This window comes from Rhea pennata, chromosome 1 (genome assembly GCF_028389875.1).
Source record: "Rhea pennata isolate bPtePen1 chromosome 1, bPtePen1.pri, whole genome shotgun sequence".
Lineage (NCBI taxonomy): Eukaryota > Metazoa > Chordata > Aves > Rheiformes > Rheidae > Rhea > Rhea pennata.
Window position 1 is genome coordinate 209,846,519 of NC_084663.1, and position 12,711 is coordinate 209,859,229.

At 45.0% G+C, this 12,711-nt stretch overlaps 1 protein-coding gene across 2 annotated transcripts in view; it reads right to left on the minus strand.

Moving 5' to 3' along the window:
• Window positions 1-5,763, minus strand: part of SYTL2 (synaptotagmin like 2) — a 56,918-nt gene extending 51,155 nt beyond the window's left edge. For both annotated transcript variants that reach the window (XM_062567378.1, XM_062567379.1), the window contains exon 1: window positions 5,689-5,763. The gene's annotated coding sequence lies outside the window, so the exon portion shown is untranslated. The remainder of the gene's footprint in view (window positions 1-5,688) is intronic.
• Between the last annotated feature and the right edge of the window lie 6,948 nt (window positions 5,764-12,711).

Below are 12,711 nucleotides of genomic sequence, written 5' to 3' on the forward strand. Positions count from 1 at the left end.
TGGCTCAGTCGCCTGGATCTCTGCTGTTCTCATCTCCCCTTACAGAGGAAGGAGAGTCCCTCTGAAAACTTCAGAAGGTGGTCAGCTCACAAGACTCAAGCTTCCACCGCAACCTCCTCATTCTTCATGTCTGCACTGACATTAGAGCTACACTAGGCCCAGCTTAAAAGGGTGTTTTTATGTCTTGTTTTGAAAACAGATTTCAAAAAACATTTAAGAGAGTTTGGAAGCAGTCTCATTCTAGTTTGTGGTGCTGGATTCCCTGCACTAGGCCAATGAGCACTGTTTCTTGACCCAAGTCAAACAAAATGAAACAAACAAAAAAACCCTCATACGCACTACGGAAGCCCAATACTTTTTCCACAAAGGAAAACCAAACTAAAACAAAAGAAAGTCAGAAGACTAGAGTGGCTTCGTTTGAGTTGTGGGATGTGTTTCTTATACTAATTCCCTTGATACAGACGGTCAAAAATAGCACTGTGGAACTGATAAAAAACCTGCTATTAAAAGTTACAATGTTCCCAATATAGAGGAATCTACAATTTCAGATATTGGAAACTTCAGCAGAACTACTCCCTTACTTCTTTGCTCTGCTAATTTTAACAGGTACTTGCATCCTTTTCATCTAGGACTGTTCTGGAAATTGCACCACTCAAGAATGAAAGCGTGCAAAACAGTGTAGCTAATTAACAAGTGATTCGCATCAGAGGCTACTGGGAAGTGAGACACTTCCTGCATCTTTGTTTTCATATAAAAAAAGATTATCTAGCTGAAAATCCTGAGCAGCAGTTTACACAGTCAGAGTGTAGTCCAAGCTATTTGCTAATACAGAAGTCTTCCTCACAAGCGGACTCAGGTACAATGAATTTTTTGTTACAAATAACAAACATAGAATTGCATTCAATACTCACTTAAATTTAATCATCTTTGGAAGTGCCTAGTTGAGCCAGGACAGCCACTATCCCTGTCACATAGACTTTCTCCTCACTATAGGGAGGAGGGGGAAAAAATTAGGAATCCGAGGGTAGACAAGCTGCCTCTCTTATGCATCACTTAGATCTGTCTTATAGCAGTGTCAGCCAGCTGCTGAGGTCGTGGGTGGCAGCACACTTCCTCTGCAGCAGGATTCACAACATAGCTTTGTGATACAGGTTGAGCGCAAACCTACGAAATTGGGAGGATTTTACATCATCTTTGCCTCCCCAAGGGGAGGCCCTTCATTTCACAACTTTGCCAACATGGCTTTGCTTTTAGCCCAACACGAAATTGAGATCATGCAGAAAGTTGCTAATGGCCACTCCACATTCTCAGACATGATTAACTGCATAGCAAGTGGCTGTGGGAAGCAAAATCATCCCTGACTCACCTAACTCACCCTATTTAATTTGTTACTGCAGGCCCCCTACTTTTCCATTGTGGAAATGAACCAGCAAATGAACCAAACCCTTCGGCTGTCCTTTCTCACAAGATGACTGAGTAACCACAGGCCTTGGACATTCACTCCTGCATGCTTTTTAGAATAAAATTACCCCACTTAATAAGTGACATAATCTGAAGACTACCAAAAAAGCTTGTGTAAAATTAATCCGCTCCCGGCTACAGTAACTGAGGCATACACCTACCTGAAAACAGGAATTTACACAGAATCCAATTACCAGCAGAAATCAGGTGCTAGAGGAGAAAGAATATTCTTTAGGAGTCCTGCAGTCATAGAGCCGTAAGCGACATAAGGAGAAAATTGGGAAAAAGAGCACTTCAGTTTACAGAGAAGTCAAAATCAAAATGCTTAACAAAAAATCTAGCCCATAGCCTGTAAATAGAACACAGCTGGAATCAGGTTTCATGTCTGTGAAGTTTCATGTCAGTGATCAAAAATAACTTATGTTTTGCAAGGAAGTTTTTTTTTTTCTTAATACATACATTAAAAAAGCTTACTATAGCTCCCTATCAAGAGGAAGACCACTCATCCTTCAGTGCTCAATGATGTTCTCCTGGATGTCCTCATAACATAGGTATTTTACTTGTTAGCAGCTCATTCTGGCCAGGAAGTTGAAATCAGCAAGCAGCATCATCAGTCCTCCTTAATTGCGATATTAAATTGCAAGAATAACAGTAAGTCTATCAGGCATGAAAACTTCACTCACAAGATTGTTTGTGCTACTGGACTGGGCTATATCATGCAAAACCTAGTCTTTTCCTTGACTGATACATGTTTAATTAAATACTTACGGCCAGATCCAAGCAGAGCACTCAGGCACCTAAATACAAGGTAGCTGGCTCTAGGCACAGAGCTGGCCCTGTGATGCAAGAAACCTAGATGGGTACAGTGACAGCTAAACCCAGCTGTTATGCTGGGTGAAGAGCAGGGAACAGTCAGTCTCAATAGCAGCCTAGGGTTGCAGTGGATAAGGCGTAATGTCAAACTGTGCTGTACGAACAGGATTTGCCATATAAAGTCTGCTGAATAGCAGGGGAATAGAAATGGGAAGAAGAGTGGAAGGGAAGGTTGTGACTGAAATTGTTTCTCAGACACAAGCACCAAAATCAGGAAACTGGTGTTTGTGAGGCCAGGGTTCATTGTATACTGCCTGAACACTGCCCAAACTGAACACGACTATTTAATTTTTCAGGAGTGGCTCATTCTTTAAGAAGATAGCTATGCAATGTATTAGCTCATTTTTGTGTAAAGGCTACAGCACACACCCAGAAAGTGGATAAAACAAGAGCCCCTGGAAAGCTCTTTACCCAGGAGAATTCAAACTCAGCTTCCCTTACTTATCAACCTAAGCAGCAGTCTCAGAAAGTTTCACTTAGGTTACTTCTAACCTTTCCTAAAGCTGTACCACCAAGGATTAAACCACCTAGCTCACAGACCAATTACTAGTTTGAGGTTATCTCACAGCCTTGCAAAGCAGAAACAAGAACCCCGTTCTACCCTCTCTCAGTCAGGCCACCATGTTACACCTCAAGATCCCTCTTCTTACTTCTCCTCTGTCCAGGCAGCCCTGTAGTTCTGGCTCCACGTTAGTCCAGGTCTAGTAGGGGTGACAGGGCAGAGGGAACAGAAAGAGTAACCCCAGGTTATTTATTTTTAATTCCTGTCTCCTAATCTCCAGACAGGTATTCTAATTTCTATAAAACAAGAAAAATTTAATAGTATTTCTACTTACAGTATACAAGACTTCAAACATAAAAGCAACACAACTCAAAGTGCTATATAATCATCTATGCACCTAGGTGGGATATAGGCTACCTGCGAACTTGGTTCAGCAAAGGCAGTGACAGTTTTGAGTGGGCAGGACAAGAAGATCAAGGGCTCACTGCTTAGGGTTGTTTGACAGATTTCTGTCTAGGATGGAGAGACGTACATTTTTGATAAGGTGCCTACAGTGCAACTACATGGCTTTTCTGGATATCACCCTTAATTCTTCATAATGGATGTGCTATTTTGAAGGCCATTTTTTGAAGCATGTGGCCTACTTAAATAGAGCAGAATAGCATGGGGGGAGCTTTTAAGATCTAAAAGCTGATAGTCTAAAACTATTTCTAATACAGGAATTCTCAAATACCCTGACGTGTTTCTGGAGCTCCAGTCACATGGCTGAGGTTACATAATCTTACACTAGCCCATCATGCCTGTACAACAAAAAATCACTGTCAACTTAGCAGCCAGTCAAAAGCAGGTTCTTAATAACACTGGGCTGACAATTTCATCTAAGTTTACTATTATGCAGTTTGATCCTTTTGTAGAACAAAAGCATCTAGTAATGACTCTAGGATGTTGTTCTGCTAGTTACTCTGCACATAAGCATCTCCTAGGTTCTTACTTTTTAGAGAGAGGGGAGATTATACATATAAAGTAAGGTACACATATATATACACGTACACAGATACATGTGTGTATATGTCTGTATATATATATACATACATACATATATATATATATATACACACACACAGAATTTCCTTGATGGGAGAAAGGAGGAAAAGAAGAATTTACATTTACAGAATTTATACTACAGTGGAAAAGCAGTGTAACTAGCTAGAGGAAAAGAATTTTTGTCAAGTAGTTTGTTCATTCGGTACAAATGCAGAAGGTAAAGAACAGGATTTAGTTCAAGAGTAGTTTGGCATGATCATCCAGAAGAAGAGCTATAAAATAAAAAGGAGGAGAAGTACTCATTTCCATCACCCCCAACCACTATCTCTTTCCATTGACACCCTCAATGCAATAAACAGAGTCAGGTTACATATAGCAAGGAAATCTTATACAATGAAGTAAGAATCTAGCACAGCCAGTTGCTGTTCCCAGGTGAATCTGAATGACTCTCTACCACAAGAATGAAGCATGAAAAGGTCTGCTAAGAATCAGCCCTAAGTTACTTAATGCCCCAGTAGGCTAAAGAACTGGAGACTGCTAATGCAGCAAACACTACATCATCTGCTTGACATACAGCAGTATTTCAATGTTCTAGCTTTGGAAGACTGAACTTAGGAACTTCCTTAAATGGACTTGTTAAAGTTAAATAAGCTGACCTTAAATGCAATATTTGGTGGACTTTAAGCACAAGAAGGTTACCTACTGCTTTCAGCAGTTATCTGTTAGTCAGCCATCTCAGATGAAGAGCACTTACTGTGCAGAACAACAAATTCTTTATTATACTGTAAAAGAAATCACTAATAAATGAAGACACAGAACAGAGCCATCACTTCTAATTAGAGAAACATAAAATTAAATTGTTTTTTTCCTACTGAGTGACTAAGAATCACTTTTAAGCTTCCCTGCAGATAATTTTTTTCTTTATAGGTCTGTTTGTGAAGTCAGTTTTATATTAAAAAAAAAAAAGCATTGGGTACCTTTATTCTATTCAGCACTGGCAAAGCAAACTCCGTCTGTCCGAGTGCAGGAAACGCAATACAGAGCAGAAAACAATTCCTTTGACTCACTGTTTAGCTTCCTGGTTAATCTTTGTTGCTAGATGCACGAGTTAATACCCCGCCTTCCGCGCTCGCATCAAAGGTTTTCTCCAGCCACCGCACCGGAGCAGCGCAGCTGCCCGGGAACCCGGCTAGTGCCTCCTTCAGCGTTAACAGGAGTCTCCTTCACAACGCAGATCTGTCCATGGTCTCTCTCTGCCCGGTGCTTTCGAGGAAAAAAATACTTTTTTTAGCACCGATTTTTGGGGGTAATGGGTTATTCGGCAGCGCTGTTTACTCCGGCCTTTGACAGTGCCGGAGAACAGGAGCAGAATGACCTGTTTCACTGAAGTTTAAGAGCCTGACAGAGATACTGATAACACACTATTTTGGAGTGCGAGAGGTGCCGGAGGAACATCCCCTGAACGTGAGGCGCGTCCAAGGACGGTTTCAAACAGGTTCAAGGACAGGCTCAGTACCCAGAGCGGAGGCGGGCTGCACCCGCAAAGCAGAAGCCAGCTAACCAAGATAATTAGTACCTGCTTGTCTCAAACCCAGGCGTAAGCTCACAAAACGAGGCTGACCAGGGACTGCATATAAACATTTTGTAAGTTTTGTATTGTAATAGTATACTATGAAATACTAATAACATTTTATATATATTACTATTATTGATTATATCATATATTTATATACTATATTGTATTACTATATACTATTATATTGCGATATTATCTATTTGTTATATTATTTATCTGCCCGTGCACACACCTCTGCTACGTTCTGCTACGACGCTCCGACGGAGCGGCCATTCCAGGGGCCCCCGGGCAGCGCGGCGCGGCCCCCTCCTCCCGCCGCGGCGCTCGTCTGACGGGAGCGGGCGAAGGCGGCGCGCGGCGGCCCCGGCCCGCGGCCGTTGGCGCCAATGGCGGCGCCGCGTCCCTCAGAGCGGCGCCGCCCTCCGCCTCGCCCTCCTCCGCCTCGCCCTCCTCCGCCTCCCCCTCCTCCGCCTCCTCCTCCTGCTGCTGCTGCACCCGCCGTCGCCGCCGTCCCGCCGGCCGCAGCGGTTTACCTTGCTAGCTGAAAACAGCTATTTCACGCGAAATCCGCTCAGGGAATTTAGGCCTGACTAAGTTGCCTGGAGGTGAAATGGCGGGTGTTGCACTTCTGAACTTCACCCGTCGCTATAAATGACCAGAGGTGTGTGGAAAGACGCCTGTTTGCAGTAAAGATGCAAGCAGTGATAACAGAGGCTTTGGCCATCTGTCCAGGAAGCCGTTCTGGGTGTTTTCTATGTACTTAAAAACATCGGCACGAAATACACATGCGGCGACGTGGGTAGGATGTTTCCGCAGCGTGCGGGAGCGTCTTTCCTTCGAAATACGCCTTGTTCAGTGGCCAGGGGCTTTCTGCTGAAGCTGGAGTCCTGCCAGAAGGCAACAGCACAGTCCCCCCATCAGTCGGAAAGTTTTCGTGATGGTCTATGTATATTCTTCTCAAGACGTGTATATTCTATTTTAATTCTGGATTGTGGCGCGCCAAAGCTCTCGCAGATGGTCCCTGGAGTGCCCCGGAGTGCAGCCTGCTTGCAAAACCAGCCCGCAAATTGCCTGTCCAGACACGCGTCCCTCGGGGTTTGCTCAGCGGGTTTCCCGCTTGTGGGCGCTTGGCCCGGTGACCTACCCATTGCGATCGCGGTTTGAATCAATTTGCTCCAAAAATCCTAGCTCGACAGCACTGACTTCCTACCTGTCGCAACCTGCTCCATTTCACCTACTGCTTAAACTTGTGTATGGTGAAATAATCAAAAGCTTTTTAGGGACAATTTAGTATATATGGTGCTTCTATCAAAATTTAGTAAATTACTTACATTTTCAACCCCACAGATTTTATGTGTGGCTTGCTCTTCCTGCCTAAAAGTGTAGGCACTGCAGTATGTTTTATGCATTACCTGGTAAAATTCTGGGATTTAATAAAGCTTTTCAGTCCACAGGGATCAGAGTAAATCAGAGAATGTAGGAAAGCTTAGAACTGTTACTCACTGTAATGATTTTCGTTCAACTGCCTCTTATCTACATTTCCTGTTTATTCAGCTTAATGTAGTATACTAAGCTACTCAAACCCACACTAAACTCCTGATAGGTACAGATGAAGAAACATAACCCAGTACATTAAATAGAAGTGGGGGCCCTTTTGGCACTCTTGGTGCATGAGATGTATTCTCCTATTGTATTAATATTTCTTACTGTGCTTTCTCTCACAGCAGTCCCAAAGAAGAAAAAAAGGAAGGTAACAATAAGATTGAGACTTTTTAGACCAGATACGCTATATTGGTTGCAAACCATGTGCGCATCTGGCCTCTACTGGATGCAGCTGGAACTGATGGATCTAGTGTACTACCACTCTAACCACTTCCCCCTTAAATAAAGGAGTTTGGACATAGGCGTAGGGAACAAACTCTTCATGTTCTGCCCTTGCTGCTAGGAAGATCCAAGTGGCAGAGGCATCCAGCATAGTGACAGCAACAAAGTCACAGTGGTCATGAAGCTGCAAAATGGTGTACCTGGTGTGTGCTATATCAGTTAAAATACATATCTATTCTCTTCCACAGCCATTTAGTTTAGTGAACATTTTCTTGAAATAGATTCAAGTGAAATTTGTGGCACTACGTAGGTATGCAGGTGCTTAAAAAATGTGAAAATACCTATTCCAGCTTAGACCAGAAGTTCCTCTGGTGCAGTATGCTGTTGCCAATTTGTGGCTTGAGTGTTTACAATAAAGAACAAACTAAAAATACCTGAATGATGTGAATGGCAAGGACCCTCAGACTGTTCCTTAGTAACTCCAGATGGAAAGAGCCTACAACCACTACACAGCCTATCCCCACAGTTCCTCTGCCCCGGGGTAGTAGGCTCTCTGAATAGTCTGGTTTGTTGTGTAAGCACAGAGTGGCTGATTTTGATGTGAACTGAGCCTGAGCACTCTGAAGATGGTACTGAGAGGACGAAAACTAGGGCTGGAATGATAGGCCTGTGCTCTTGAGGAAGGGATTACATAATGTTATTTATCCCATCTTCTTTGCCTCCAACCCTCTTCTTCATTTTTCTTGCACATAGTCCCAGGATTCTTAAGTTCGCAGTGCACTGAAGAGATACCAGCATGTTTTTGATTGCTGTGTAACACAAAGTGCCAAGATATCTTTAGAAAAAAAAATGCAGATATCTTTATGTAGTAGCATTCTTATCAGATTCTGAAAGTGGATCATCTTTCCTCTTTCTCCTTTTACCTCTAATTCAGCATTCTTTTTCTCTACCCGTTATCCAAAGCAGATAGGAAGTCATCCCTTCTTCTCCCTGCAAGAGAATTAACAGACAATAACTTTCAGTGAAGAAAATACAGCCAATTGATGTGACTCCCCTTCCAGACAGAATCTCAGTCTCCTTTGAGTTCTCAGCTACTCCCTGTTGTGAACTAACATTAATCACAGCTAACTCATCAGTCACTAATTTCTTCTCTGTAGTCATCATTTCCCTGGCTGGTGGCTGTGACCACATCACCCCTTGCTCCACTTCTGTCAGTTTGCTCTTTTTTCTCTACAGCTTAAACAAAAACTGAGTCTTCTGGTCTGTTCCAACCATATGTAGGACATGTCTATCTTGTGCGATGGAGTATTGAGAACGAGCTCTTGCTGCTCCCTTAGGGACATGTCTAAGGTCAAGCTGGGAAGTCAATCCATGGGTGTGGGTCATGATCAGCCCAGTGATTGCTGGGCAGGTCCACTGTGATGAGGCTGGACTGAGGTCCAGCTGGGAAGGGAATTCAAAGGTTGGCATCCAGTTCAATGGGGTCCATGGCCAGGCACGGTTGTGAGGGAGCTAAACACAGACATACCTATAATGTAACTTACAGACAGGGACTGAACGCCCAAGGCTGAGCTGAAATGGGGGTCCTAGGCCCATGGGCAGAGAGTGTGAATGGAGGCTCCAGATGAAGCTAGTCAGGGCCATTAGGACCTACCAACACACTCCATACCATGACAGCTTTTTCCAAGGCTGGTATGTCTAAGCCATGGAGTGCATGGCAGAGAATTTAGCCAGGATCAATAAAGTGATGTACCAGAACAATGTGTTGCAGCTGGGGAAACCCAGGATTCGGGGACCAACTGCTGCATGTCTAAGCCGAGCTACTGGGAGATCCATAGTGTATCTGCAGAGGTGGGAGGGTATGCATGAGTGTGTGGGAGCAGGGAGCTGTATATCGGGAGCTGGAGTGGGACTACAGGCCATGGGAGTTCGTATGTCCAGGTGCCACTCAACTAGGAGATGGGGGATCCAGGGACAGCTGCTGGGTAGACTGTCTCAGCCCAGTTACTGGAAGGATCCACACTGTATACATTCCCCTCAAAGGACCTTCATCCTGGTTCACCAGAGAGGAGAACAGGATAAGGCTATTGGTGCTGCTTGTGTTTGTGTGAGTGTTGAGTATTTCTGTCAGTGTGTGACCAACTGTGCCTATATATGATTACAGTATACACGTTTGTGTGTACTGTATATTGGGAATAAGTGCTCAGCCCTGCTCGTAGCTGGACCTGGGAATACGGAGGTGTAGCAGCCTCAACTGTGTCAGGCTACTGGATTCAGCAGCCCCTAACAGGCACAATTCACTTTTTTTCTGCAGAAAAGATGATGGGAAAAATGGTGAGAAAATGTAATTCGTCCTGAAATTTTCATGTGAAATTAACTTTTAATTTTCAAACATAGATTTACCAGATTTTAAAATGGATTTTTTTAAATGGAAATTTCCATGGAAAACCTGAAAGTTTCAGCTGTGAAAAAAAGAGAATCTTCTGAAAGCCACTTTGCCCTGACAATATGCATCTATTGCATCCATTGCAATATGCAGTTCACCCTGATTTAGCCTCATCTGTGGATGAGGCATTTTATCAAGTCCCAGTCCTATGGCAGACAATGTTGGAATATGATTTCTTTATGTGCTGAGTGTATGGGGTACTATTTCTGACCTCTCTGCCATCTTACCAACAGAGGGTGTTTCTTTGCATTTTTAAGAAATAAGTCTTCAAGAATGTTAAAAATCCTTTAAAAGCTCTTTTTTAATATAGCAAGAAAGTATATACCACAGGTATAAACTGTAAAAGGAAATGGGTAGTGTGGGTAATTTAGCTGTATACGGAGCTCCCTGTGGTAAAGAAGAGATTGTCTTGATAATAATGAAGATTAAGCATGCACAGATAGGATCTGATAGTTTTATCTCCTCCTTTGCCCCTAGACAAAACAAACATAAGACTTGCTGCCACTGCATGTCCTTAAATTTGACTTAGTATCCAGCATTGCCAGAGACTGTTCTGGATGCCCAACTGACAATGAAATACGAAGCCTTAATTTGCTGCTTGAATTCTATGAGGTGAAAAGGAGTCTGAATAAACTGCAATTTTCTGTAAGGACTAATCAATATATTAGGAAAGACAGGCCAGGAAGGCGAGGTGGTGGAGTTGCTCTTTATGTGAGAGAGCAGCTGGAATGCATTGAGCTCTGCCTAGGGGCAGAGGAGGAGGAAGCATTTGAGACCTTGTGGGTAAAGATCAAAGGGCAGGCCGTCATGGGGGGCACTGTTGTGGGTGTCTACTACTGGCCACCTGACCAGGAAGAGAAAGTTGATGAGGCCTTCTATAGACAGCTGGAGGTAGCCTCAAGATCACAGGCCCTGGTTCTCATGGGGGACTTCAACCACCCTGATATCTGCTGGAAGGACTACACAGCTAGGAACAAACAGTCCAGGAGGATCCTGCAATGCATTGATGATAACTTCTTGTCACAAATGGTGGAAGAGCCTACGAGGACGGGTGTCCTGCTGGACCTTGTCCTTACCAACAGAGAGGACTGGTTAGTGGTGTGAAGGTTGGGGGCAGCCTTGGCTGCAGTGACCACGAGATAGTGGAGTTCAGGATTCTGCAGGAAAGAAGTAAGGCAACAAGCAGGACTGCAACCCTGGACTTCAGGAGAGTGGACTTTGGGCTCTTCAGAGACCTAATTGGTGGAGTCTCATGGGTTAAGGCCCTAGAAGGAAGGGGGGGTCCAGGAGAGCTGGCTAGTATTCAAACATCACTTCCTCCATGCTCAAGAACGGTGCATCCCTATGAGTAAGAAGTGCAGCAAAAGGGGCAGGAGACCTGCCTGGGTGAGCAAGGAGCTCCTGGCCAAATTCAGACAGAAGAAGAAAGTACACAGAATGTGAAAGAAGGGACAGGCTACTTGGGAGAATTATAGGAATGCAGTCAAGAGTATGTAGAGATGTTGCGAGGAAGGTTAAGGCCCAGCTGGAATTGAGTCTTGCAAGGGATGTCAAGGACAACAGGAAGGGCTTCTTCAAATACATCAGCAGCAAGAGGAGGACTCCAGACATATGGAGGAAAAGAAGGTGATCAGGAGTAGCCAGCATGGATTCACGAAGGGGAAATCCTGCTTGACCTATCTGATAGCCTTCTCTGATGGAGTGACTGGCTGGGTAGATGAGGGGAGAGCAGTGGGCGTTGTGTACCTTGTCTTCAGCAAGGCTTTTGACATTGTCTCCCATAACATTCTCCTAGGCAAGCTCAGAAAGTGTGGGTTAGACAAGTGGACAGTGAGGTGGATTGGGCGCTGGCTGAAAGGCAGAGCTCAGAGGATCATCACCAGTGGCGTGGAGTCTAGTTGGAGGCCTGTTGCTAGTGGTGTCCCCCAGGGCTCAGTACTGAGTCCCATTCTGTTCAATTTCATCAATGACCTGGATGAGGGGACAGAGTGCCTCCTCAGAAAGTTTGCTGATGATCTCAAGCTGGGAGGAGTGGCGGACACACCTGAGGGCTGTGCTGCCCTTCAGAGAGACCTGGACAGGCTGGAGAGCTGGGCAGAGAGAGGAACCTCATGAGGTTCAACAAGGGCAAGTGCAGGGTCCTGCACCTGGGGAAAAATAACCCTAGGCACCAGTACAAGCTGGGGTCTGACCTTCTGGAGAGCAGCTCTGCAGAGAAGGACCTGGGAGTGCTGGTGGATGACAAGTTGACCATGAGCCAGCAATGTGCCCTTGTGGCCAAGAAGGCCAATGGTCTTCCTGGGCTGCATTGGGAAGAGTGTTGCCAGCAGGTGGGGGGAGGTGATCCTGCCCCTCTCCTCAGCCCTGCTGAGGCCTCATCTCGAGTCCTGTGTCCAGTTCTGGGCTCCCCAGGACAAGACACATGGAGCTACTGGAGAGAGTCCAGCATAGGGCTACAAAGATGATCAGAGGGCTGGAGCACCTGCCCTCTGAGGAACAGCTGCGAGATCTGGGCCTCTTCAGCCTGGGGAAGAGAAGACTGAGGGGGGATCTGATCAATGTGTACAAGTACCTGAAGGGAGGGTGTCAAGGGGATGGGGACAAACTCTTTTCAGTTGTCCCGTGTGACAGGACAAGAGGCAATGGGCAGAAACTGAAGCACAGGAAGTTCGGCCCGACCGTGAGGGGGAATTTCCTCCCTGTGAGAGTGACGGAGCCCTGGACCAGGTTGCCCCGAGAGGTTGTGGAGTCTCCTTCTCTGGAGATCTTCAAGGCCCGCTTGGCTGTAACCCTGTCTAACCTGCTCTAGGTGACCCTGCTGAGCAGGGAGGTTGGACTAGATGATCTCCAGAGGTCCCTTCCAACCTTACTGATTCTGTGATTCTATGATAACAGTGGTGCAAAACAGAATTAGTGCAAAATGGGTTTTTCAGACTTTCTAATGGGGTAGCCTGTCCGGACAGCCCCACTGAGATGAGTATTCTA